This window comes from Azolla caroliniana, unplaced genomic scaffold (genome assembly GCF_043228905.1).
Source record: "Azolla caroliniana isolate FFs.n. ecotype wild unplaced genomic scaffold, voAzoCaro1.0.p SCAF_15, whole genome shotgun sequence".
In the NCBI taxonomy this organism is placed as follows: domain Eukaryota; kingdom Viridiplantae; phylum Streptophyta; class Polypodiopsida; order Salviniales; family Salviniaceae; genus Azolla; species Azolla caroliniana.
This window is the reverse complement of record NW_028230450.1, coordinates 15,580,154-15,606,922: the sequence shown is the minus strand read 5'-3', so window position 1 is coordinate 15,606,922 and position 26,769 is coordinate 15,580,154. Positions and strand designations below refer to the sequence as shown.

At 44.0% G+C, this 26,769-nt stretch overlaps 1 pseudogene; it reads right to left on the bottom strand.

Moving 5' to 3' along the window:
- Window positions 1–6,706: 6,706 nt before the first annotated feature.
- Window positions 6,707–7,495, bottom strand: LOC147854797 (25S ribosomal RNA; annotated as a pseudogene; the record flags this gene model as incomplete).
- Window positions 7,496–26,769: the final 19,274 nt, after the last annotated feature.

The following is a 26,769-nucleotide window of genomic DNA, read 5'->3' as shown; positions in this document are numbered from 1 at the left end:
GCTAAGTTTCAATAGGAATAAAAAGATCCATAAAAATATGCCCTTTTAGTTTAGTATATGCATTAAAATGAATCAAACTAAGCAGAAGGAATCTAGTATTCCATAAAACGAAGAAAAAAATCCATTGCATCATCATCATCCTCTTGTAACTCATCACTATAGTCCAATTCTCTCGAAACAAAAGCTCTAAACATAGGAACTACCAAAGGCACCTGTAGATTTTGATGTGTACGAAGAGCATGGAAATGCCGTTGGAGACAAAGATGAGGGAGGTGGTGGCATCAATGGAAGCCATTCAATCTGACCTGACGATGTTCTTGTCCATACCGAGGTCTAGAAGTATAAATCTGGGCACTCAAAGGAGAAACATGAAGTTGGAGGAGAGGCCCTCAATGATGTATTGTCCATTGACACATCTAGGCAAGAAGATGACAAGTCGTTCTACACTAGTATGGGAAATTGCCGCCTACCAATCCCCGGTGGCTCCACGATCACGTCACACACTATGCCCGACACCACCATGAAATAAGTGATGAGGATGAGCACAAACACAGACATGGGAGACGGTAGGTTATCTTGTTGGGGAGCTTCAAACGCATTCGAGGCGAGCGCAAGGTAGTGAAAGGGAGCCGTACTGCGTGCGAGAAAGGATTCATGATCACGATCTCTGAGACACACAATATATATCAATGTGTATGTATGTTACTGGATCTGGCTATGGTTATTTTGTCCCTGCATCTCTCTCTCTCTCTCTCTCTCTCTCTCTCTCTCTCTCTCACCACATCCGACCCCTTATATTAATAAATGTGTGTGAAAAACACTACTTACAATGGGCGTGACAATGGAGTATGGTCACCCATTATCTACACTACATGGGTAGTGGAACATGTTGAATTGCTAATAGGCAAGACGAACACTCAACTGAGGAAAGAATTTCCACTTGCTCTAATAAAGAAAATTGCCACATTAGTACTCCCTTCAACTTTCGTAGATATGCTTTCACTCCATGTCTACCATTAAATACAAATGCGTTGCGCATGTTCCAATTATGATGCAATCGCCAATATCTCAGAAATAGGAAAACAATCTCAATCTTTGATTTTGGGTCAACCTATGTAAATTGTGCAAACACACACTGTCTAGGTGTCAAATAACACCATGATAAAACTTGGCAATTTTGAGAAATGTAAGTCCAAATCTGACAAGAAATCGGACATTGTATAAATCGATGAGTACTATCTTCCATTTGAACAGTGCAAAAGAAGAAATTACTCATTGCGAGTCCACGATGCTTTAGAGCTAATCCCAAAGGAAATCCTCCAATCAAAACTCTCCAAATGAAGACCTTTGCTACAAGTGGCAATTTAGAATGTCAACTAAGTTGTAAGATTTGCCACCACCCATGATTAGATTTGTGAATTTTCCATTCTTCTTTGGTCTTAGATGATAACCATTCAAGGGACTCAATAGAACAATGATACAAAAGATTAGTAGTCACTTGTAACAACGACGTTTGACCTCGTAAACACCAATCAATCCACGATTATTCTCCTATTTGTGGAGGTAAGGGGCCTTGCTTCAATGCAATATTTTGTAGTTGTTTGCTAGATAAACCCATAATTAGGCGAGATGTGTAATAATTTTCGCGCTCTAACAAACTCCAAAATTCTTTGAGATGGAGCCTCAACTATATCTCCCACCTCTTTGACCCCCAAACGAAACAAATGATTAAATTGTGAGTGCAATCTCTCATTTCCTGGCCAACATAATAATCGAGAAGACACAAGTAACTCTTTTTGCAAAGAATTACAATGTTCTCTACTAGATGATGGTTTCCATACACATAACAAGAGTGCTTCTTGCCATGAGGTAACCAAGTGTTGAACACATTAAGAGCCCATAATCCTAAGTGAAATACATCCATTCCATAATTGTCACCATGAAGCCTTAATCATTGTCCTCCCATGTGTTAAACCCTTGTTCTCAATGAAATATTGAACAATAGATATCCATGGTTGTGAGTTTGAACACATGTCTTGTAATAATGAAAATCTACGAGCCATCATATGCATAGATAAGTTCAATATTCTAGATCCCCCCAAGTGCTTAGGGGTTGCGAGATGAATCCACGCAACCCATGTGATTCCCATCTTATCCCTCTTCTTCCACAACAAATATCGAAAAGGTTCCAAAATAGAATGCAAAGCCTTCTTTGTCCATGGAAACAATGTCAAGTAATATAATATCATGTTAGGTGTAAAGGCCTGTAGTTCACAAATTAGGTAATTATTCGTATATGTGAACACATTGTTCACTTGGACAGGACACCTCCTTTTGTAGTTTGAACACACCTCTTTCATTGTAGGGTTAACTAGTATAATAACCTTTTTTTTCTTGTGTACCAATCAAGGCGATTGGATACACCCAAAAATATGTGTCTACTCTTTGTTTACTAAACATCATCCATCAATAGCTGCTCCCTCAAACATCCCTCTTTACCTTTATATCATGGGTTCCATAATACATTGTACAACCTTCAAACGTACATGAAATGGCCAAGATTGTGACTTCCAATACATGAACTTATCCCTAAACTTACTAGACATCCATTCAATAAATTGACCATTTGTAACATTCATTCTTAATGGATAACCCAAATGTCGAAAAATAGGGCCTTTCTTTACCACGAATCCATGCCATCCTAAACACTCCAAATCCCTGATATGAGACTAGAATTCCTCCAATTAATATGTAATCCGGAAGCCAATATAAACTGGTTCCATACAAGCATCCCCTTCTCCAGATTCTCTCGTGAGGCTTGTAGAAACATGAAAGAATCATAAACCAAAGCTTGTGCTACTAGTTGCCCTCTAGACGGAAGGTGTGGACCCATAATGTCACCATTTGTTGCAAGCCTGGATAACATCACTAACTAGGGATGAGTAACAATAGCAAACAACAATGGGCTAAGAGAGCATCCTTGACGAATGGATCTTGCGAGGGCAATATCTGATGTAACTCCCCCATTAAGCATTACTCAAGACACATCTTGTCCTAATAAAAATATGAGGCGAGACATACGAGGTCCAAAGCCCATTGTATGCATTAACCTAGAAACAAAGGACCAATTAACATGATCGTAAGCTTTCTCCAAATCAAATTGCACCATAATCAATTCTTGATGAGTGTTTTGAGCATAATCCATGGCCATTTGAACATTCACCATTTTATGTAATATATTCTTGCCTGCAATAAAACCATATTGGGCAGGATATATCAACTTTGGCAAATACTTTTGTAATCTATTTGCGAAGACCTTTGTAAATATCTTATAGAACCCCCCCATCAAAGAGTTAGGTCTCCATTGATGAAATGACTCAGGAGATGCCACCTTTGGAGCTAATTTAATTAGACCAACCTTCCAAGCTTGAGGCATATGACCAAAATCCCAAGAATGTTGAAACATCAAAGTTAAGGGCCCCTTTAAAATGTTCGACTATCGCTTAAAAACTTCATTTGTCAAGCCATCCCAACCAGGGCTCTTACCACTAGGAAGATGCCTTAAAACTGTGTCCACCTCATCCTCAGTCAAATCCGCATCCAATTCATGACTAACGAGGTCATGCACAATACATCCAACCACATCATAAAACTCATGACATGCTCTACTCACCTCATTTGTCATTAACAATTTTGGGCCAATCAACTCCTTAAAGTAATGAACACATATGTCAATTATTGTAGAAGAATCCATTATCTATTTATCCCCTTGCTTCACATGTACCACATTAGATCGAGCATAAGTAGGATGTAACACTTGGAAAAACAAATGAGATTGACATTGATTATCTATGAGCCCATCCTTAAGTTGTCGCATCTTAGCATAATGATAACTTTGGCATTGCAATTGAGAAATAATAACATGTGATTGACTCAAGATATCCAAACGCTCATCATCTAATGGTGCATGTATCAATAATGCATTACACCTGGAGAGAACTTGTGAGAATTGTCGAAGAAGACCTCATCTTCGTTGAGTATTAGTTACTCTATACATACAATGAATGATCTTAACGTTTCGTAACATGATATCCCATGCTTTAACTCCTTTAAGATTCATTTGTTGCGAAAAATCTACCAAAATTTGCTCCATGAGAGAATCAAAATGAGGTTGAAGCAAAGGAGAAGAGTTAAAGCGTAATGGAGCCTTTCCAAGTAAGGATTTATACATGTCAATTGCATGATTACAAACCTCCAAACAAATATGAAAGTGATATGAAGTTCCCACATCTTGTAGAGTTGTCATACGAAGTGATGTAGGTAAAAAAGAAGCATCGTGCATCACATACATTCTATCTAACCGACTCCATGTTTGTCTATGTTGAGCGGATTGGTAGGTAAAACCTGGATCATTCCCATGCAACCATGTCCAGACATCCAACTTTAGAACTACCATAGCCAATGAATCCCAAGCAAGTTGCATCAACACACATGTTAAAAATCACCCATAAGTAATCTTGGACAACCCACACATACGGTTTGAAGGAGTGAACCCCATAATGCAATATGTTGGCTGGTTTGGTTAGGGGCGTAAATCCCAACCACCCACACAACCTTGCCACAAATGGTGATTTATAGAACCAAAAACCGACCATAAGGATCATTGTGCACCACTTGAGGATAATATTTATCCCTCACAATTAATACCACAATTGCATAAAATGATGAATATCCATGCAAATGAATTGTGGATCCTACTAACTCATGACACTTATGCTCAACTGCACATAATACATCCCATTCTGCCATAAAGTGACCCCATTCACCACATCCAAAACAATGACATGCAAATCTAAAACAAAGTCTTTCCGCAGTTCTAAAGGAAATAGGTGCGGAAAATCTAATTTGGTAATGTTTCAATGGAAATCCAACTAGATAGTGGCGAAGCTACGTCATTTTACTCTGATGCGTATCCTAACGTACATACATACATAATAGTACCATGTACGGCATCGGTACTGATACCGATGGTTCTTTTGAATTATATGCCGCCTATCATACAGTTGTGTTCATATGCACCCATCCTGGCCTCTTATGACTTGTATCCTATAACACACAAAATCTGCACTTATTTGTAGCATTTGCATGTGGAGATATCAACACTTTACCCATTTGACTCATCAACTCTTGTAAAAGTGGCCATAACTTTAGCCAACAATGCACTTCGATGTTCCGGTGAACAAAATACTACATCATAAAACCCTTGTGGTCATGCATATATATTTTTGTTGTCCACCGGAATAGTAACCGACGGACAAGAGCACATGAATCAGGAATAATATAAGATTGTAACGCATGTAATGGTTCACGCAAGAAGCGTGAACGGCTAAAAGACCCTGCGTATATAAAGGGCAGAAAACCTCTGATAGAGATAGCGTGTAATTTTGGAACGTAAAGAAGCATATCGTAATAGAATTCTATCTTCTCTGATATCTGTGTATAGCTATGACTAATCTACTGTGTGTTTGTAAAACCTAAGAGTGTAGAAGTAAGCAACGGTGAGTGTGTAGCCACTGTTAAGGAGCTCGGTTGTAGCCGTCTCCCTTATACACTGCTAGGTTACGGGGAACATTCCCCTACGTATTACGCATAGACACTACCGTTCGTTGTCACACAGTCACTTGGAGGTCTAGGTCGAAGGACTGACCGTAGACCGTGTTCCTAATCGGTAACAATTTTCAACACAATTTGGTGACACGATTGTGTTCAACCATTGTTTAATCCAATTAATGTATGTAAGTTTCCCAGTATCGGGGTAATCCGTGGGTATGTGTCGGATAGGGACGGGACCACCGGGGTCTTGGACCAGGGAGAAACGGGTACGGAAGGACTGAGCTTCACCGGTATCGATCACCCTGACTAAGACACTAGCCAAAGAATTTCCTAATTCATGCCGGAGGCAACTGATTGAGAGAGAGAGAGAGAGAGAGAATATATATTATCGTCTTTGGAGGTCAAATATGACCTATGAGACCAAAAAGATTACATTTCACGTGATATGTGTGAAAGTGAGTAGTGACTCTCGATGTTCAAGAACTTTACCAATGAATGTTGCAATCGAGAGTGCACATTGTGGTTGTGAGAGAAATTCATGCAAGGATTGGGCTCGATTGAAGAGATGTGGAAAGCATGGTCGAATATGATCAAAGGCAGAGCATTGTATCAAAGTGTCATGGTCAGATTCATGAACTTGTTTAGGGCAAAGTGTGCATAGCCGACAACACTCATCACTTGTGCCCCAATGCCCTGTCTCACATTGCAATGCATGTGAGCTAAGTCGCATGGAAGCAATGGTTCGAATGGCAGATAATGGGATGGGCTCTAACATGTATCGATGTGTACAGTTTCCCCATTCCGCAAAGAATATGGTTTTGTAGTTAGGTGCAACATGTGTAGTTAAAAAGAAAAGAGAACTCTTCCTGGGGCCCCCGCCGACATCTCCAGATTCAGTCACGTTGCCATCCACCGCCATGTCCCGGTTCGGGATTATTAACCCGATTCCCGTTTGATGCATGACGCGTATTGCGCCCTTGACACAAGATTTCCCCATCTCTTAGGATTGACTAACCCATGTCCAATTGTTGTTCACATGGAACCTTTCTCCATTTCGGTCTCCAAAGTTCTCATTTGAGTATTTGCTGCTACCACCAAGATCTGCACTGGAGACCGTTTCACTCAGGCTCACACCCAGAGTTGCACCATGACGCCCATGCCCTCCTAATCATCAAGGCCTCGCACTCGCCCCGATGGCCGGGTATAGGTCGTGTGCTTAAGCACCATCCATTTTCGGGGCTAGTTGATTCAATAGGTGAGTTGTTACATACTCCTTCGCGGATTTTGACTTCCATGATCACCGTCCTGTTGTCTTAATTAATCAACAACCTTTGTGGGATCTAGGTTAGTGCGCAGTTTGGCACCGTAACCCAACTTTTGGTTCATCCCACATCACCAATTTTGGTTACTGAAAATTGCCCATTTGGAGCTCACATTCCACACCGAGGTTCAACAGAGCAACCTCGGCTGCCTACCTATTTAAAGTTTGAGAATAGGTTGAGTGTGTTTCCCCACCGATGCCTCTAATCATTCACTTTACCTGATAAAATTGTGAAGAGGTCTAGCTATCTTGAGGGAAACTTCGGAGGGAACCAACTACTAGATGGTTTCGATTAGTCTTTTGCTCCTATACCCAAGTCTGACGAATGATTTTCACGTCAGTATCGCTACAAGCCTCCACCAGAGTTTTCCTCTAGCTTAACCCTACTCAGGCATAGTTCACCATCTTTCAGGTCCCATCAGTTACGCTCCCACTCAAACCTTTCACAGAAGACATGGTTGGTCGATGGTGCACCCCACAAGGGGGATCCCACCTCTCAGATTACTTGCGCCTCCGTGGGTTTGCCACCCACCGGCTTCCATACATGTTAGAATCCTTGGTCCGTTTTTCAAGATAGGTTGGACGGAAAGCCCAGAGCGCCAGTTTCCCGAGCATGCAAGTGCATATAGCCCGCCTAACGGTGCATGCTTCGTTCCTCGGCCGGCACGACAGCACTGACGAGCCAACAAAAGCTCATTCTTGTCCCATTGTGCCAGCCCACGCTGACCAACGCCCTGTGTCGAGTGGCGGACCAACTCACACCGTTCTGTATCCAACCGGGCACACCCGCGGCCTCCATTCGCTTCCCTCCCTGCAATTTCAAGCACTTTTTAGCTCTCTTTTCAAAATCCTTTTCATCTTTTCCTCGTGGTACTTGTTCGCTATTGGTCTCTTGCCCGTATTTAGCCTTGGATGGAATTTACCACCCACTTAGGGTTGCATTCCCAAACAACCCGACTCGTCGACGGTGTGTCATGGAGAGACAGGGTCTGAGCTCAACGGGGCCCTCACCCTCTCTGATGTCCCTTTCCAGGGGACTTGGGCTCGGTCCATCGTAGAGGACGCCTCTCCAGACTACAATTTGCACTACGAGGCTGCATGACAACAAAGAGAGAGAGAGAGAGAGAGAGAGAGAGACGCACACACATACTCACACACACCTCGTTCACAGAAACTAGAAAAAGAAGAAGAAGAAAGAATGTCTGACACATAACGACACTTAATGTACAACTAAGAGTATATGTATATGAGAAACCGATTACATCGCCGGCTTCGAGCGGACCAAATAGACTAGATACAAGAAGTTTTTGTAGGCAAGCCTCTAGTCGGAGAGCTCACGGTGCTCCCCATTGTGAGTGGTGGCCTTGTGCAGACGACACAACAGAAACCGGCCTTAGAGTATAAGAGCTCGAGTAGAACTAAACCCTAAAACCCAAAACGGAACCTCAATCCCTAATAGAAAAAATGAGGACCAAAACAAATCGGGAGCAAACTCAAAAACGGGGAACCCCTTTACAAGAGACTCTTCCTCCGTTTTATAACCCAAGGAGGAGAGGTACTTTACAAAGTCAGTCCAATATTCCTCTTTTTCAGAGGAGATATTTGACTGCCTCAATTCTTGGAGTGATTGATGAGGTACATTAAACACCCTCACTTCTATGTGTGCCTATGGACCGAATGTACACATCACATTTATTTCTTTACTAATTCCTTTGTACATTAGCATCCTTACATTTTCCTTTTATTCTTATTAACATTTTCGCTAGTGTACATGTGCAGTTATTGCACTTCGCCGTTCTTGCCCGCTCCGCTTGATTTTCTCAATGTTGCCGAAAATCCTCTCGACATTGGTAAAAAATAATATAAGCACATGATCATAGAATACATCAAATGATTGCAACACTACCTTAGCATCAACTTCCACATCATGCACATCCTCATCGATGCATTCTTTCGCTACATTTTCGTTTTCTTCCACAATATTAGACAACAAGGTATTGGCAATTCCCCATAAATTATCCCAATTACATTGATCCTTGTCAACCTCATTTACATGTATTACTTCGGTATATGTCAATTTTTTCTCATTAATTTCCTCAATACCCTTAAGAGCTTCCAATGTCTTGCCTTTCACGATTACATTCAACCATCACATTAGTCTTTTTTGGATCAATTGTTTCCATATTGATGTCCCCCACAATATGTGAGGAATTCATGTTTATATCCATTATTCTTGATGTGATATCGATCTAGGATAAAAACAATTTTCCACGAACAAGAGAGAAAACCGGAACTCACTCGATTGTCAAAGATGATGAGCACAATAGAAGACCCACAATGTGTGTTGAGTATGTGGACGCTGACAACACAAGATTTCTTATTTCTATTGTTGTTTCTCGTACAAGCCACCAAATTTAACTTGCTATATCTCATTATGAAGCTCTAGCCGAGGGCTTTCCAAAGCTTATCTTTGCACCAAATTCCGTTATCGATAGAGAGCACAACAACAACAAAAAAATTCACTTCTTGTTCTTCCCCTCTCTCCTCTTGCTTTTTTTTTCTCTCTTCTCTCTGTCTGTCTATCTCTCTCTCTCATAGAAAACATTATAAAATTCAATAACCAACCTAACACCAAGCATTATATCTATTGAGCGGCAAGCTCAACCGGAGCCGGATCGGCTGAATAAGCCGGAGCCGGTAAGCGAGACGGATCGGGCGAAACGGTTCAGTATGACGGTGAGCAACCGAACCGGCAAGCAGTGGAGGCCGGGTGCAATCCGTAACCGGCAGTCCAATCGGAAGCCTAGAATAGGATAGACTACTAGGTATCTATAGTCTCGTAGTAAGTGTCAGATGCTCGTGTGAGCATTGAAGTACATGGTACTTCTGTCAGTCCCAAGAGGACTTGTATAAATAGTGTTACTTAGCACAGTGTGTAGTACAGAGTTTTCATATAATTTTGGAAATTGCGTTCTGCTCTCTCTGTCTCTCTCTCTCTCTCTCTCTCTCTCTGTGTTGTTCTCTTACGTTTACATGGTATCAGAGCGCGAGGGTTGAGAACCTCTGCTACAGACATTTACTCTTGAGAAGAAAACCCTAACAGGTCGAAAACAGACACAGTAGAAGACATGGATAGAGGCATGGCTACGTCGCTCCTGGTGGAGAAGCTCGACAGGAGCAACTACGCATCCTGGTCTTACAAGATGCAACAGTACCTGCTTGGACATGGGTACTGGAGTTATGTCGAAGGAGCGAATGATGCGGCGCCCGACTCGGCACACAAGGACTTCCCGGTATGAGAACAGGCGGCAAGTAGGGTGATGTACTGCTTCGCGTCCAGTGTCGGCGATCAGCTGCTCAGCCACATCCGTGACGCCAAGACACTGAAGGATGCTTGGGGGAACCTAAAAAAGGTTTTTGCCGCAAGCACCACTGCCCGGAAGCTGCAACTCAAACAGGAGTTGAGCAATGTTCGACAGAAGAACATGTCCGTGGCAGACTACACGGGCCGGATAAAGGAGATCTGCGACTCGCTCGCCTCTATCAATGTTACCCTAGAGGAAGACGAGATGGTGCAGGTATGTCTCGGAGGCCTGGCGTCCAAGTTCGGAGCGTTCCGGACTGCGGTGTGTACAAGGGAGAATACCCCCTCATTCTTCGACTTACAGTCGATGCTCCTTGTAGAGGAGAACCACGCCGGTGCATCTACCAGTGCATCCCCAGACAACCGAATGTTGTACACGGGAACGGATCGGTTCCGTGGGCGTGGTGGAAGAGGAGGGTAGGCACGCAATGGAGGCGGCCGGCAAGAGCAGGAACGGAGGCACTATGAGTGTGCCGACAGCAGTTTCGGGACTTCCAGAAGCAGGGGGAGTCAAGGCGGTGCCGGAGGCCGGCAAGACAAATCCGCTACGGAATGCTGGTACTGTGGCAAAAAAGGCCACAGGGAAAGTGAGTGCTGGAGAAAGCGTACCGATTCGGACAAATCCGGATCCGGCAAGACCGGTAAGGATGGCCGGCAAAACTCACACTACGCAAACGGATCAGGAGGATCCGGAACCGGAAAGGCCGGTAAGGGGCCAGCCTTGGTGATGAATCACAAGGCAAACTCAATGAAGAAGACCACTTCCAAAACGGAGGAAGTGTGGTATGTTGATTCCGGCGCATCGAACCACATGACGAGCCACAAAGAGTGGTTCTCCTTTCTGGAGAAACCGGATCAACCAGGAGTAGTCGAAACCGGAGACGACACTCCACACTCAATCGTGCACGTTGGAGAAGTCCCTCTAAGCCACGTCGAACAGAAAGGGAAGCTGATGAACGTATTACACGTTCCGACGATCACGAAGAACCTGGTGTCCGTCGGTCAGATTGTCGACCAGGGGATGCAGGTGCGGTTTACGCACCTCGGGTGCTTCATTGAGGATGAGGGCGAAGTCATTGCGCAAGGGCGTAGAGACGGGAGGATGTTTATCCTCAACACCAATGACGTTGGCACCGCTCTGTTCGCGAAATGACAGAAGGTCGAGTCGGACATCGACCTGTGGCACAAGCGGATAGGCCACGTCAACTACCAGAGGCTTCAAGATCTGCAAACGAAACAAGTCGTTTTCGGTTTGCCGAAGTTCAGCGGCCGGAGAGCCGAAATTTGTGAAGCCTGCCAACTTGGGAAGCAACACCGGCTTCCATTCCCCACCGAACGGAACCGGAGCCGTAACAAGCTCGATCTCATCCATTCGGATGTGTGGGGACCGGCACAAAGTGTAAGCCTTGGCGGGAGTCGGTACTTCGTCTCCTTCATCGACGACTATACTCGACATACTTGGATCTACCTCATTGAGCGGAAGAGCGAAGTCTTCGACTGTTTCCGGAGCCTCTAGAAGATGGTGGAACGGGAATCGGAGAGGAAGATCAAATGCCTTCGGTCGGATGGCGGAAAGGAATATTTTTCCGGCCAATTGACTAGTTATCTGCAGCAAAAGGGAATTCGATGAGAGTTCAGCTGCAGATACACACCGGAGCAAAATGGTGTGGCCGAAAGGAAGAACCGGACACTCGTCGAAGCGGCAAGGACAATGCTGGAGGAGAAGAGCATGCCCCGGTTCTACTGGGCGGAGGCGGTCCAGATGGCTGTCTACATACAAAACCGCATTGGTGACAAGGTGTCAGCTCATGAGCTGTATTTCGGGCGCAAGCCGAACTTAAGACACCTTCGGATATTCGGCAGCATAGCGTACATGCATGTGCCGGATCAGAAGCGGAGAAAGCTGGATGCAAAATCGGAAAAATGAATCCTAGTTGGCTATGCTCAAGAGCAAAAGGGATATAAGTGCTATAACCCCCGGACGAAGGAAGTCCGAGTTAGCCGGGATGTCGAGTTCGATGAATCGGCTTCTTGGTACTCCGTACCGACTCCGACTTCCGATCCCGACCCAATGCCGGAAGATCAGGCCAGTGAGCCTGAATTAGCCCTGGCAGAGGATGATGATGCAGGGACTCAAGATGAGAGTTCGGAATCGTTACGGTTGAGTGGACCGAACGAGCGACTGAGTCGGTTGGACTAGTCGGATGAAGAGACGGCAAGTGGTGGAGACTCTGCCGTGCTCTCCCCGCGCAAGGAACCGAGGAAACGGTTCACGCGCAAAGAGAAAGGGAAGAGGAAGATGCCGGAATTCGAAACCAGCAACGATGAGTCGGATCGGTGCGTATCCGACTCTGGAAAGGAGAAAGGCAGATCTTCTGCAACGAAGACCGAAATGGCCAAGAAGGGCCTCAATTCAGGTGACGGTGCGTTGCGCCGATCAACCCGTCAGAAGGATCCCGTCGTGCGGTACGGGTACAATGAATACATGGCGCATCATTATGCGTACATGACTAAGGTGACAGAAGTGCGCGAGCCGGAGAGCTACGCAGAAGCGGCAAAGGACGCAAATTGGCGTGCCGCTATGGACGAAGAAATGCGGGCACTCGATGCCAACGAAACTTGGGACCTAGTTGATCCTCCCCGTCACTGTAAACCGATTGGATGCAAGTGTGTGTACAAGGTCAAGTACAACGCCGACGGTTCTGTTAACTGGTACAAAGCCCGGTTAGTGGCGAAGGGATACGCGCAGACCCACGGAATCGACTACGATGAGACCTTCGCTCCTGTGGCAAAGATGACGACAGTTTGTGTGGTACTGGCGGTTGCTGCGGCAAGGGGGTGGCATCTTCACTAGATGGATGTGAAGAACGCCTTCCTTCAAGGAGAGCTTGAAGAAGAAGTCTTTATGACTCAGCCCCCCGGATTTCACTCGGAGATGAACAAGTCGGCGGTATGCCGACTGAAGAAGTCGCTTTACGGCTTGAAGCAAGCCCCCCGAGCCTGGAACGCGAAGATCACGCACTGGTTGCGTAAGCTGGGGTTTGCTGTCTCTAAGTCGGACTCTTCGTTGTTCATCCGGCAAAGCTCTGACGGTCCGGTATGTATACTCTTGTATGTGGATGATTTAGTCATCACTGGACCGAGTCTTCCCGAAATCAACCGCGTCAAGTCCCAGTTGTCGGACGCATTCGAAATGAAGGACCTGGGGAACCTCCATTATTTTCTTGGGATCGAAGTGATCCGGACCCCCGACGACATATTGCTCTCACAACGACATTACGTGTTGAATATGTTGTATAAGTTCGGCATGTCGGATTGCCGACCTGTCTCCACACCCCTGGATTGGAACCAGAAGCTTCGTCCCAACTCCGGACCGGCCTGCAATGAGAAACGGTTCCGACAGGTTATCGGAAGCGTGATCTACTTAACCATCACCCGACCCGACATCAGCTATCCGGTCGGCATGGTAAGTTAGTTCATGCAGAAGCCGACCGTGGAGCACCTTCAGTGCGCACAAAGAATATTACAGTATGTCAGCGGCACTAAGGACCGGGGACTGCTATACCGGCGAGGTATACCCGAAGAGCTTGTCGGTTACACCGATGCTGACTGGGCTGGCGATACGTCTGATCGCCGCTCCACTTCCGGAGACATGTTTTCCATAGGTAGCGCGGCCGTTGCGTGGAGCAGCAAGAAGCAGCCCATAGTGGCTTTGTCAAGCACTGAGGCTGAGTACCGGGCCGCTACCGTTGCCACTTGTGAAGCCATCTGGCTTCGGCGACTGCTGCGAGACTTGCAGATCGATTTCGGTTCACCGGCTGAAGAAGCCGAGGGAAGCATGGAGAAGGCCAAGACTCGGAAGTGGTCCGATGTGGGGAGAGGCCTAAAGCCGGAAGTCGAATCGGAGTGTACCGATTCGGACAAGAGCTGGAACGAGTCGGAGACAACTGACTCGGATCAACAGATGGACCCGGATGAGTCGGATCGACTGAAGGCCAAGGGGACACGGACACAGCGGAAGTCGATGCCATCGTGGGAAAACCAACGGATCGGCAAGCGTCGGAGTCACAGCAACGTGACTGCTGAGATGGGCCTATTGAGCAGACATGCCGACCGAGAGGGTCGAGGCACGCAGAACCAAAGGGGTCGCGGCAAACGGGACCGGACCGGACGAGGAGCGCGAGCAAGGCGGAGTGACGCCAGGAGAAGTCGGTTGAAAGAACCGACTGCCACAGAGGTCGACACTACGACCCCACCTCAGGTTGAGCTTGAGGGGGAGTGTTGAGCGGCAAGCTCAACCGGAGCCGGATCGGCTGAATAAGCCGGAGCCGGTAAGCGAGACGGATCGGGCGAAACGGTTCGGTATGACGGTGAGCAACCGAACCGGCAAGCAGTGGAGGCCGGGTGCAATCCGTAACCGGTAGTCCAATCGGAAGCCTAGAATAGGATAGACTACTAGGTATCTATAGTCTCGTAGTAAGTGTCAGATGCTCGTGTGAGCATTGAAGTACATGGTACTTCTGTCAGTCCCAAGAGGACTTGTATAAATAGTGTTACTTAGCACAGTGTGTAGTACAGAGTTTTCATATAATTTTGGAAATTGCGTTCTGCTCTCTCTGTCTCTCTCTCTCTGTGTGTTGTTCTCTGTTTTACGCTTCCGCAAACACTTACGTTTACAATATCACACGATACTCTACCAACAACTCCACCACCAAGGACATTAGTGACCACAATGGCACCTCGATCTGTCCGCCTCAACAAATTAAATGGTACAAACTACCGTGCTTGGAGAATAAAAATGGAGAGCTTTATCTTAAAACACTAGATCTTAAATGAAGGCTCGGAAAAAGATTCTAGTGCCAATGACAGTTTCACATATCATGCATGAAGAAACAAAGACTTCGAAGCAGAATAAGATATTATATTCAAAGTTACAAACAAAAAACATCACATGGTAGAATGTTGACAATGAGCAAATGCAATGTAGGAATGTCTAAATATGAAATACTTACATATTGATCTACCAAAATGGGCAACTAATCTCAAGAAACTCATATGTCTAGCATTAAAAGAAAATGAACGTGTGTAGACATTCCTTAGACATGTGGGGGACAAAATTGGATGAAGTTATACTCTTTCTTTGGCATAAAATTCAACGATAAAGTCCAAGTCATACTATTATTTGCCGCATTTCCATCAACATGGGGGGGGGGCATTCATCACTGCTCAATCAATGGCAACTTCTCAAACACTAGATCAACCTCTTAGTAAAATCCAACAAGAAAACACTATGAGAAGATACCAAGAGTCACTCTCTCACATTCATCAATATCAATGGCAACTAATTTACATACAAAACACCACAAAAAACATTTCACAACAATCATCACCATACATCTTATCACCAAAAATCACATCTAAGCAACAAAACATACCATCAAGGTTTATCACATCAATCCAACAACTATAAGCCACACACTAAGAAGTGCAACTATTGCCACTTCCTTGGGCACATTGAAAACAAATGTCGAAAGAAACAATATAATCTTGAAGGACATGGTGGAAAAACACAGTTAACAACACTTGAAGATCAAGATGATGTTCCACTACAACTATTCCACACTCAAATGGGATTCAATGACCACACCATCAACAACAATTGGTATTTTGACATTGGAGCTACCACCACATGACATTTGATCAACTAGCACTTAATAACTACAAAACAAAATGGAGGTTCGACCTAGAGACAACCACCTACAATATACTATTAGAATTGGTAATCTAACTTTTCCCTTACCCAACAATAAAAAATGAATCATTCCCCAAGTATACCATGTATCTGGCCTAGTAAAAACTCTCTTATGAGTTAGTCAAATGACAAAGGGAATTAAAAAACATAAGCATTAAAATAGTCTGCACCGACGATGGCAGAGAATTTATGTCTAGCAAGGTCAAAGATGTGAATATTAATGTGCGGAAGCGTCAAACAGAACCAGCTCAACCGGATAGCAACAGAAAATGAGATGAAGGTTTAATGGAAAAGCTTAAAAACACAAAGGAGACAAAGGGAGCAGAACAGAACATAAAACTATATTCAAAAATTAACTCTAACACTCTGTACATACAACATGCTAAACAACACTATTTATACAAGTCCATAAACGACTAACAGGTACTTCAATGCTCACACGTGTGACTGACACTAACTACGAGACAATGATCACCTAGTAGTCTAGGCTACTACTAGGCTTCCGGTTCTCGCTCGGATCAGGCTCCTCGATCCAGCCGATTGTTTACGGATACCGATCCGGCTCATCCTTCCGGATGCCGATCCGGCTCAGGCTTATTCAGCCAATCCAGATCCGGTTGAGCTTGCTTGCTCAACACTCCCCCTCAAGCTCAACTTGAGGTCGGATCATGGTGTTAGTGTCCGCGACAGCTGGTTCTTCTACCCGGCTCCTTCTAGCGTTGCTCCACCTCGCTCACGTTCCTCGTCCGGTCCGGTCTTGTTTGCCGCGACCCTTATGGTTCTACGCACCTCGACCTCCTCGGTTGGCTTGTCTACTCAATAGGCCCATTTCAACTCCCTCACTGCTACGACTCCGACGCTTGTCAACCCGTCGGTTTCTTCGTGTTGGCGTCGACTTCCGCTGCGTCTGTGTCCGCTTGGCTTTTAGTTGATCCGACTTCTCCGAATCTTGAACCGAATCGGTTTCCTTCGATTGATTCCAGCTTTTGTCCGAGTCGGTGTTCTCCAACTTGTCTTCTGGTTTCAAGCCCTTCACCACACCGGACCCCGTCCGGGTCTTGGCCGTTTTCTTCCAGTTGGCTCTGTCCTTCTTGACTCTACCGCCGTTGCCTCTTGTTCCGACCTTTTCGGATGTGCCGACTCCTTCGGTCGGCTTGGCTTCCTTTTTCCTCATCTCCCCCTTTGTTGGTTCTTTCTTCCTCTTCGGCTCCTTGTCCGGTGCCATCCGTTCCCTTTCCTTTTCCCCCCCTCAAGTGTGGCACGTCGAGATGCTGAACACCAAGCATTTCGGTGAAGTGCTGCAACTTGTCCGATTTGAGCGGTTTGGTGAAGATATCGGCAATTTGCCGATCCGTCTGAACATACAGAAGTTCTACTTCGCCGCTCAAAACCCACTCACGCACGAAGTGATATTGCACTTCTATGTGCTTTGTCCGATCATGGAACACGGGGTTCTTGGCGTGCAGAATGTTGCTCATGTTGTCACAGTAGATCAGGATTGGGGTCGGTACCTCAATTTGTAGGTCTCGCAGCAGTCGCCGAAGCTAGATGGCTTCACAGGTGGCATTGATAGCGCCCCGGTATTCAGCTTCAGTGCTCGATAGAGCCACTGTTGGCTGCTTTTTGCTACTCCACGCAACAGCCGCGCTACCCAGAGAAAACATGTAACCTGAGGTGGATCGGTGATCCAATGCATCACCAGCCCAGTCGGCATCTGTATATCCGACTAGTTCTTCGGTTATAACATGCCAGTATAACAGTCCCCGATCCTTCGTGGTGCTCACATACCGGAGTATCTGGTGTGCGTAGTGAAGGTGCTCGACGGTTGGCTTCTGCATGAACTAGCTGATCACTCTGACCGGGTAATTGAGGCCGGGTTGAGTGATTGTCAAGTATATCAGGCTTTCGACGATTTGTCGGAACCATTTCTCATTGCATGCTGGTCCGGAGTTGGGATAGAGCTTCTGGTTCTGGTCCAAGGGTGTGGAGATAGGTCGGCACTCTGTCATACTGAACTTGTACAACATATTCAACACATAGTGTCTTTGTGAGAGCAATATGCCGTCGGGGGTTCAGATCACCTCAATCCGAAGAAAATAATGAAGGTCCCCCAGGTCCTTCATGTGAAATGCGTCCGACAACTAGGACTTTACTCGACCGATTTCATTGAGTCTGGGTCCGGTGATGACTAAATCATCAACATAAAGTAGGATGCAAACCGGACCGTCCGGACCTTGCCAGATGAACAACGACGAGTCGGATTTAGAGGTCACAAACCCCATCCTATGCAACCGGTGTGTGATCTTCGTATTCCAAGCTCGAGGGGCTTGTTTCAGACCGTAAAGCGACTTTTTGAGTTGGCAAACTGCTGACTTGTTCATCTCCGACTGAAAACCGAGAGGTTAGATCATATAGACCCGTTCTTCAAGGTCACCTTGAAGAAACGCATTCTTCACGTCCATCTGGTGAAGATGCCACCCCCTTGCCGCAGCAACCGCCAGTACCACACAAACCGTCGTCATCTTCGCTACCAGGGCGAAGGTCTCGTCGTAATCGATTCCCTGGGTATGTGCGTATCCCTTCGCCACTAACTGGGCCTTGTACCGGTGAAACGAACCGTCGGCACTGCCTTGTACACCCATTTGCAACCGATCAGTTTACAGTGTCGGGGAGGGTCAATGAGGTCCCATGTGTCAGTTGCATCTACTGCCCGCATTTCTTCCTCCATAGCGGCACGCCAATTTGCGTCCTTTGCCGCTTCTACGTAGCTCTCCGGCTCACGCACTGCCACCACCTTAGTCATGAACGCATAATGATGCACCATGTACTCATTGTACCCGTACCGCGTAACGGGGTTCTTCAGGCGGGAAGACCGGCATAACTTAGTATTACTCGGTTTGGGGCCCTTCTTGGCCAGGTCGGACTTCGTTCTCGAAGATCTGCCTTCATCCTTTCCGGAGTCGGATTCGCTCTTATCCGACTCAATGTTGCCGGTTTCGTATTCTGACATCTTTTTCTTCCCCATCTCTTTGCTCGTGAACCTTCTCCTCAGTTCCTTGCACGGGGAGAGCACGACAGAGTCTCCACTACTCGCTGGTTCCTTATCCGCCTGGTCATCCCGACTTTGCCGCTCATTCGGTCCACTTAGCCGGAATGAGATCAGACTCTCTTCTAAAGAGCCGAAGTCTTCATCTTCTACTTGGACCTCCTCAGGCTTACTAGCCTCATGTTCTGGAATCGGGTCTTCATCGGGAGTTGGAGTCAGTAAGGAGTACCATGATGCCGTCTCATCAAACTCGACATCTCGGCTTACTCGGACCTGCTTAGTCCGGGGGTTATAGCACTTATACCCCTTTTGCTCATGCGAGTAACCGACTAGAATACACTTCTCCGACTTCGGATCCAACTTCCTCCGCTTCTCATCCGGTACATGCACATATTCTACGTTACCGAATATTCGAAGGTGTCTCAATTTCGGCTTTCGCCCGAAATACACCTCATGTGCTGACACCTTGTCACCGATCCGGTTTTGGATGTAGACTATCATCCAGACTGCCTCAGCCCAGTAGAAATGGGGCATGCTCTTCTCCTCCAGCATTGCCCTTGCCGCGTCAACAATCGACCGGTTCTTCCTTTCGGCCACACCGTTTTGCTCCCGTGTGTACCTGCAACTGAATTCTCTCTGAATTCCGTTCTGCTGCAGATAACTGTTGAATTCACCGCAAAAGTATTCTTTCCCGCCATCCGACCGCGGGCACTTGATCTTCCTCTCCGTTTCCCATTCAACCAAGCTTTGAAGGTTCCAGAAACACTCGAAGACTTCGCTCTTCCTCTCGATGAGGTAGATCCACGTGTGCCGGCTGTAGTCGTTGAAATACCGACTCCTGCCAAGACTAACGTTTTGTGCCGGTCCCCATACATTCGAATGGATTAAATTGAGCTTGTTATGGCTCCGGTTTCGATCGCTGGGGAATGGAAGCCGGTGTTGCTTCCTGAGTTGGCAGGCTTCACAAATTTCGGGATTTTGGCCGCTAAACTTCGGCAAACCGAAAACGACTTTTTTTTATTGCAGGTCTTAAAGCCTCCGATAATTGACGTGGCCGATCCGCTTGTGCCACAGGTCAATGTCCAATTCGACCTTCTGCCCTTTCGCAAACATAACGGTGCCGACATCATTAGTGTTGAGGATGAACATCCTCCCGTCTTTGCGCCCTTGTGCAATTATCCGGCCCTCTTCCTCGATGAAGCACCCTAGGTGCATAAACCACACCTACATCCCCTGGTCGATGATTTGCCCAACTGACACCAGGTTCTTTGTGATAGTCGGAACGTGTAGTACGTTAATAAGCTTCCCATTTTGTCCGACATAGCTTAAAGGGACTTCTCCGACATGCACAATCGGGTGAGGGGTGTCGTCTTCGGTTTCAACAATTCGCGGTTGTTCTGGTTTCTCCAAAAAGGAGAACCACTCTTCATGGCTCTTCATGTGGTTGGACGCTCCGGAATCAACGTACCATACTTCCTCCGATCAAAAAGTAGTCTTCTTCATCGCGTTAGCCTTGTGCTTCATCACGAAGGCTGGCCCTTTACCGGTTTTCCCAGTTCCAGATCCTTCTGATCCTTCCGCGTAGGGTGAGCTTTGCCAGTTCTCCCAGCTGGTTTTGCCGGATCCGGATCTGTCCGAATCGGCACGCTTCTTCCAACACTCGCTTTCCTTGTGACCCTTTTTGCCATAGTACCAGCATTCTGTGTTGGCCTTTCCTTGCTCGTTCCCGGCACCGCTTTGACTCCCCCTGCTTGTGGAGGGTTCGGAACTGCTATCGGCACAACCACTATGCCTCCGGTCCTGCTCTTGTCGGCCGCCTCAATTGCGTGCCGACCCACCTCGTCCACCATGTCCATGGGGCCGATTTGTCTCCGTGTACAGCATCCGACCATCCGATTGAGTGGTCCTTGACCCACTCGCATGGTTTTCTTCGACCATCAGCATTGATTGCAAGTCGAAGAAGGATGATGATTTGTCCCGAGTGCATATTGTTGTTTGGATTGGCATGTACCTTTGCGCTAGACCACCGAGGCAGATTTGTACTATCTCATCTTTGACCACCGTCACGTTGATGGACCCGAGTGCATCGCAAATCTCCTTTATCTTGGTGATGTAGTCCATAACTGACATGTCTCTTTGCAGGATGTTGTTCAGCTCTTGCCGGAGTTGCAACTTACGAGTTGTGGTACTTGCGACAAAAATCTTCCGTAGATTTTCCCAGGCCTCCTTAGGCGTCTTTGCATCCTTGATGTAGTTGAGCATTTGATCATGCACACCGGACGTGAGACAATACAATACCCGACTCGCTCCTTGCTCCCATATTGGGAAATCTTTGTGTGACGGTTCCGATGCTACTTCATTTGTTCCTTCCACGAGGCTCCAATATCCATGCCCCAGCAGGTACTGGTGCATTTTATATGACCAGGACGCACAGTTGCTCTGGTCAAGCTTCTCTGTTGGAAGTGAACTCGCCATTCCTCTGTCCATATCTTCTCTCTATTTGTTGTTACTGAGTTCTAGGGTTCATCTACGGAAGCAAATGTCGGCTGCAGAGGTTCTCAACCCTCGCGCTCTGATACCATGTGAATGTTAATGTGCGGAAGCGTCAGACAAAACCAGCTCAGTCGGATAGCAACAGAAAATGAGATGAAGGTTTAATGGAAAAGCTTAAAAACACAAAGGAGACAAAGGGAGCAGAACAGAACATAAAACTATATTCAAAAATTAACTCTAACACTCTGTACATACAATGTGCTAAACAACACTATTTATACAAGTCCATAAAGGACTGACAGGTACTTCAATGCTCACACGTGCGACTGAAACTAACTACGAGACAATGATCACCTAGTAGTCTAGGCTACTACTAGGCTTCCGGTTCCCGCTCGGATCCGGCCGGTTGTTTTCGGATACCATCCGGATACCGATCCGGCTCATCCTTCCGGATGCCGATTCGGATCCGGTTGAGCTTGTTCGCTCAACAAAAGAGTACATGCAAGAAAACCACATAATACATCAGCACAAGGTAGTTTATAACCCTCAACAAAATGGAAAAGCTTAATGGAAAACTATCATCCTCATCGACAATGTAAGGTCAATATATTATCAAACCTAGCCCAATCGAAACCTTCAAACTCAGAAAATGAAGGGAAAAATGCAACTTATTGAAGTGAAAACGAGCCTAACCCCCAAATTGGAAACTCTTAAAACATGTTAGAAGGACTAAAAAAACATAAATAAGGGAAACATTGTAATTCCTACAAGAAATGATGATTGAATCAGTTGTTTCATGCAAGAATTAAGATATGTTTCCTACAAGAAATAAATCTTTGTATCTCACAAGAAATGATTAGTTTCTTGCTGATCTTACCTCTGATGCAAACATGTAAGCGGATAGTGCAGGTCACACATTGTTTCTCCCATCTATCAAACGACACAAAGCATGACTAATTGCAAGAGGCTTCACTCAAGTATACGATCAAGATTTTTTGGAGATTTATTCACCCATTCTTTCCATGGATTCATTGCATACAACTATAGCCATTGTTGCATATCTAGGTTTCTATATTCATCAAATCGACGTAAAAAACGTATTCCTAAATGGCACTCTAGAAGAATACATACATACATACATACATACATACATACATACATATATATATATATATATATATATATATATATACATATATATATACATATATATATATATAATATGTCACAACCAAGGCCTACATTTGATGGGTTAGTATCAAAGTTTCTTGACGGCCATTTTTTAACGATGTATGTCATATGACATAAAATGGCAAAAACTAACATGTCATTTAAAAAAAAATGAAAAGCTTTATATAAAGCTACATTGTTATACAAGGTACACAAAGATGCATAATTTAGCATAACTACCTCAAAAAGATAATATTGAAATACATAAAATAAATATCGTGTTATTGTTTTTACAAATAAGTATGAAAAAAAAGGCTAATAAAAAAAAAAAGGTAAGTAAAAAAATTTAGTTTTAACTTAAAATGTAAAACATTAAAATCAAACCTACAGTTTACACTCTTAAAGTATTTAATAAAGATTATTGTTTAAAATTTCAATCAAATTTCAACTAATATTATGAATACAAAATAAAGATTTCAGAATATATATTATTATTACATGATAATGATATTATTTTAAGCCTCTTATAAAAAAACATATAATATAAATATATTATTATACGCAATTAATAGTATGTATACATATATTTATATGATAATATGTGACATATATATAATATATGTGACATGGAAAATAAATTTTTGGCATGTCATTTGACATGTATAATTTTTAGGGGCCTTTCACATGAAAATGGAAATTTAAACTTTATATGTCACTTGATGGACATTTTTATTAGGTGTATGTTTTTTACGGGCAAAATGGCCTTTGACGAGCATGACTCCCATCAAAAAAATTCCCAGGTCACAACCACAAGGATACTTAAACCCAAATTGGGTTTGTAGACTTAAAAAATCACTCTATTGATTAAAACAAGCACCTAGAAGTTGGTACTACACCCTGCGTAAATTTCTACTTGGAATAGGTTTCTCTAGGTTGAAATCCGATTCTAACATTTGCACTAGACCTAAAAATCCCAATGTGCTCATTATAGGAGTCTACGTAGATGATCTTCTACTCATCTCTTCTTGTGTACATATTATGAACAATTCCAAGGACGAACTTCGTAACAAGTTCGAAATGACTAATGGCGGTCCTCTAAAATATACATGTTAGGCATTCTTCATCCCTTAGCCAATAAACTAGCATACATTACATCAATCCATCAAGTCAAGGCACATAAATTTTGTCTCCTTGAGGAGGAAGTACGGGTTTCATAATATCTAGACCCTTTTTGTATGTATATCTATATCAACAAACACCCCTCATGTAACATAACCATCAAATTGGACATGGTTTGAGAGTTCAAGTAGTATTATGGAAAACATCATGATAAAGAAAAAGGAATTGAATCTTAATACCTGTGTCCCTAAATTTCTTAGCAAACTAATTCATGGGTTGATGATGAAGCTCCAACACTAGTGGGAAATGGTAAGAATAACCTGATCATAAAAGTTTGCGATGATTCAAAAACATAACCAAGATTATTGCCATGAATCCAACCATACATCCCCTTGTGAAATCTCCACCTCTAATTGTCCCCTAGATTTCAACTCTAGGGAATCCATCATAGAATGAATGGACATTGATACTTCACAAAATCCCCATAAACAACCTTGGTCATTCATAGTTGAGAGCAAAGGACAATTACTACCATAATAATCTTCACTCTCTTGATATATTAAATGGCATACTAACTATCCATATCAATTGTCTTTCATATGATATCTGAATCACAATATATTAACTACAAGTATCTCTTATCATGAATCATGGTTGATAAAGATCTAAACATCAAAATGCTCGAATAATCACTAGTATTTATTCTTGCCTAAGTAGGTGAAAATTCCTAATAGAAAAAATAGATGCAACATTTGTTGGGAAACTGGTCCCTTTGGATGGGAACTGGATGAGCCGGAGGAAGAAACCAGACCGGATGGATCCGGAAGGCATCCGGAAATCGGACTAGATGGATCCGGAAGGTATCCGGACGGATCCGGTGTGAACGAGAAGTAGGGACATATTAATATATATGTTCGGACGTGACTGTTGAGGTCATATTTGTAAATAGCCCTAAAGTTATATAAGTATAAATATAACTAGGCCAATAATAGTTTTATAGGGAAAAGTGTGTGAAGAGTGAGTTATTGTTGTACAGAGAGAGATAGACAGAGGCAGAGAGTGAGAGAGATACTAAAAGTTTTTTTGTTGTAACTGCCGGTTGACGAAGATAGAGCTCGAGGTCGTTGCCTCCGAGTCTCGCATTGTAGTATCTCTCTCAGATAGTGATCCTGTTTGGAGTTTGAGAACTCCCGTGTTTTTGCCTTTCGAGGTTTTTCACATAAACATACGGTGTTGTCTCATTACTGTGTGAGTGTATCATTCTTCATTTCTATTTTATTTATTCCATTGAGTGTTTGGATCTCGGTTGTGGCCGAGAATGATTCCTCACAACATTTTGGTCTCTACCATAGATAAAATAGATGATTGACTAGAAATTAGATCATCCCACAACTTGTGCAATTCAAAATGGGAACCAATCAACCACTTGCATATTCCATGTTGTCACCTTTTTTTTCAAAACGATGCCATATTAGTACTAATAAACGTCTTGAGGTTGTAAGAGAAATAATATATGTACAACAAAATTAACCTTTTTTTAAAACCAAGGTTAAATTTAATATTTTGACTATACAAAATGACCTAATACCTCGCATAAATTGTTTTTCCCACAAATGTATCACATGTAAGCTTAAATATACATTGAATAAACCCAATGAACTTATTCTCAACCAAGTAGGTCATTCTCTTTATGTATCCCAAAGAATACAGATCTTTATGTATTGTGGAGGCACCAAAACCCTTACCAACTTCTCCATTATTGATTGCAATAATGACCATATAATTGAATGGTGGCATTCTACTTCTACCCACCCAACTTCTCCATTATTGATTGCAATAATGACTAGACTCTTGTTTAAGGATTTCTTAATACCCTACTAAAGGCCTCTAAGGCACAACATGTACAAGACTTCTCTCAATGAACATGTACAAAATTCCATGTAACCGTTGTTTAACCCAATACAATGATGATATTTTACTTATTAAGATGAAATCACATCACTATCAAAAAAGTTTGAAAATGATCATGACACATCCTTAATATCTACCTCTATCTCAATGACATCCTCTTCACCAACTTCTTTCTATACATCAAACATTCTCTTTCACACAATTTCAAAGCATTGGCCATACATTTCAAATGGTTCCATTGTTGCTCATCACTTGGTACAAAGTTTGTTTCCATAACATCTGCACAGACATCACATGCCTTGAGCTCAACACACCCTACCTCTTCATATTGTTCATGATTACTTTTAGTTTGCATGTAAATGCTACTCAACCCCTCTTCTCTCTCTACACAAACGTTTCACCCATTCATTCTACATCTTCACTTCAAGCACCATTCTCACTTATGTTCACACACACACACACATAAATAAGTTGTTAGACTACTAGCCCTATGTTCTAAGTTAGAGATCCAATTTTCTCACCTCTCTATTACTCGAGGTAAGGGTTGAACCCATGAACTTTTGGTCTTCATTGGACAACCTTACTAACTGAGCTACATCCATCTCTCTCTCTCTCTCTCTCTCTCTCTCTCTCTCTCTCACACACACACACACACACACACATATATATATATTCATGGAATTGGAGTGCAGACTTGTGGTGTCCACAATTGAGGTATAAAGAAGCTTCCTTAGATATTTTGAGTGAAATTTAGGGTTTGTAGACAAATTTGTGGACCTCCACAATTGGGATATAAAGAAGCTTCCTAGGATATTTTGAGTGAAATTTAGGGTTTGTAGACAAATTTGTGGAACTCCACAATTGGGCTGTAAAGAAGCTTCCTTAGATATATTGAGTGAAATTTAGGGCTTGTAGACAAATTTGTGAAACTCGATGCGTCTTTTTAAATTTTATGTATCTTGGGAATTTTCTTTACAATA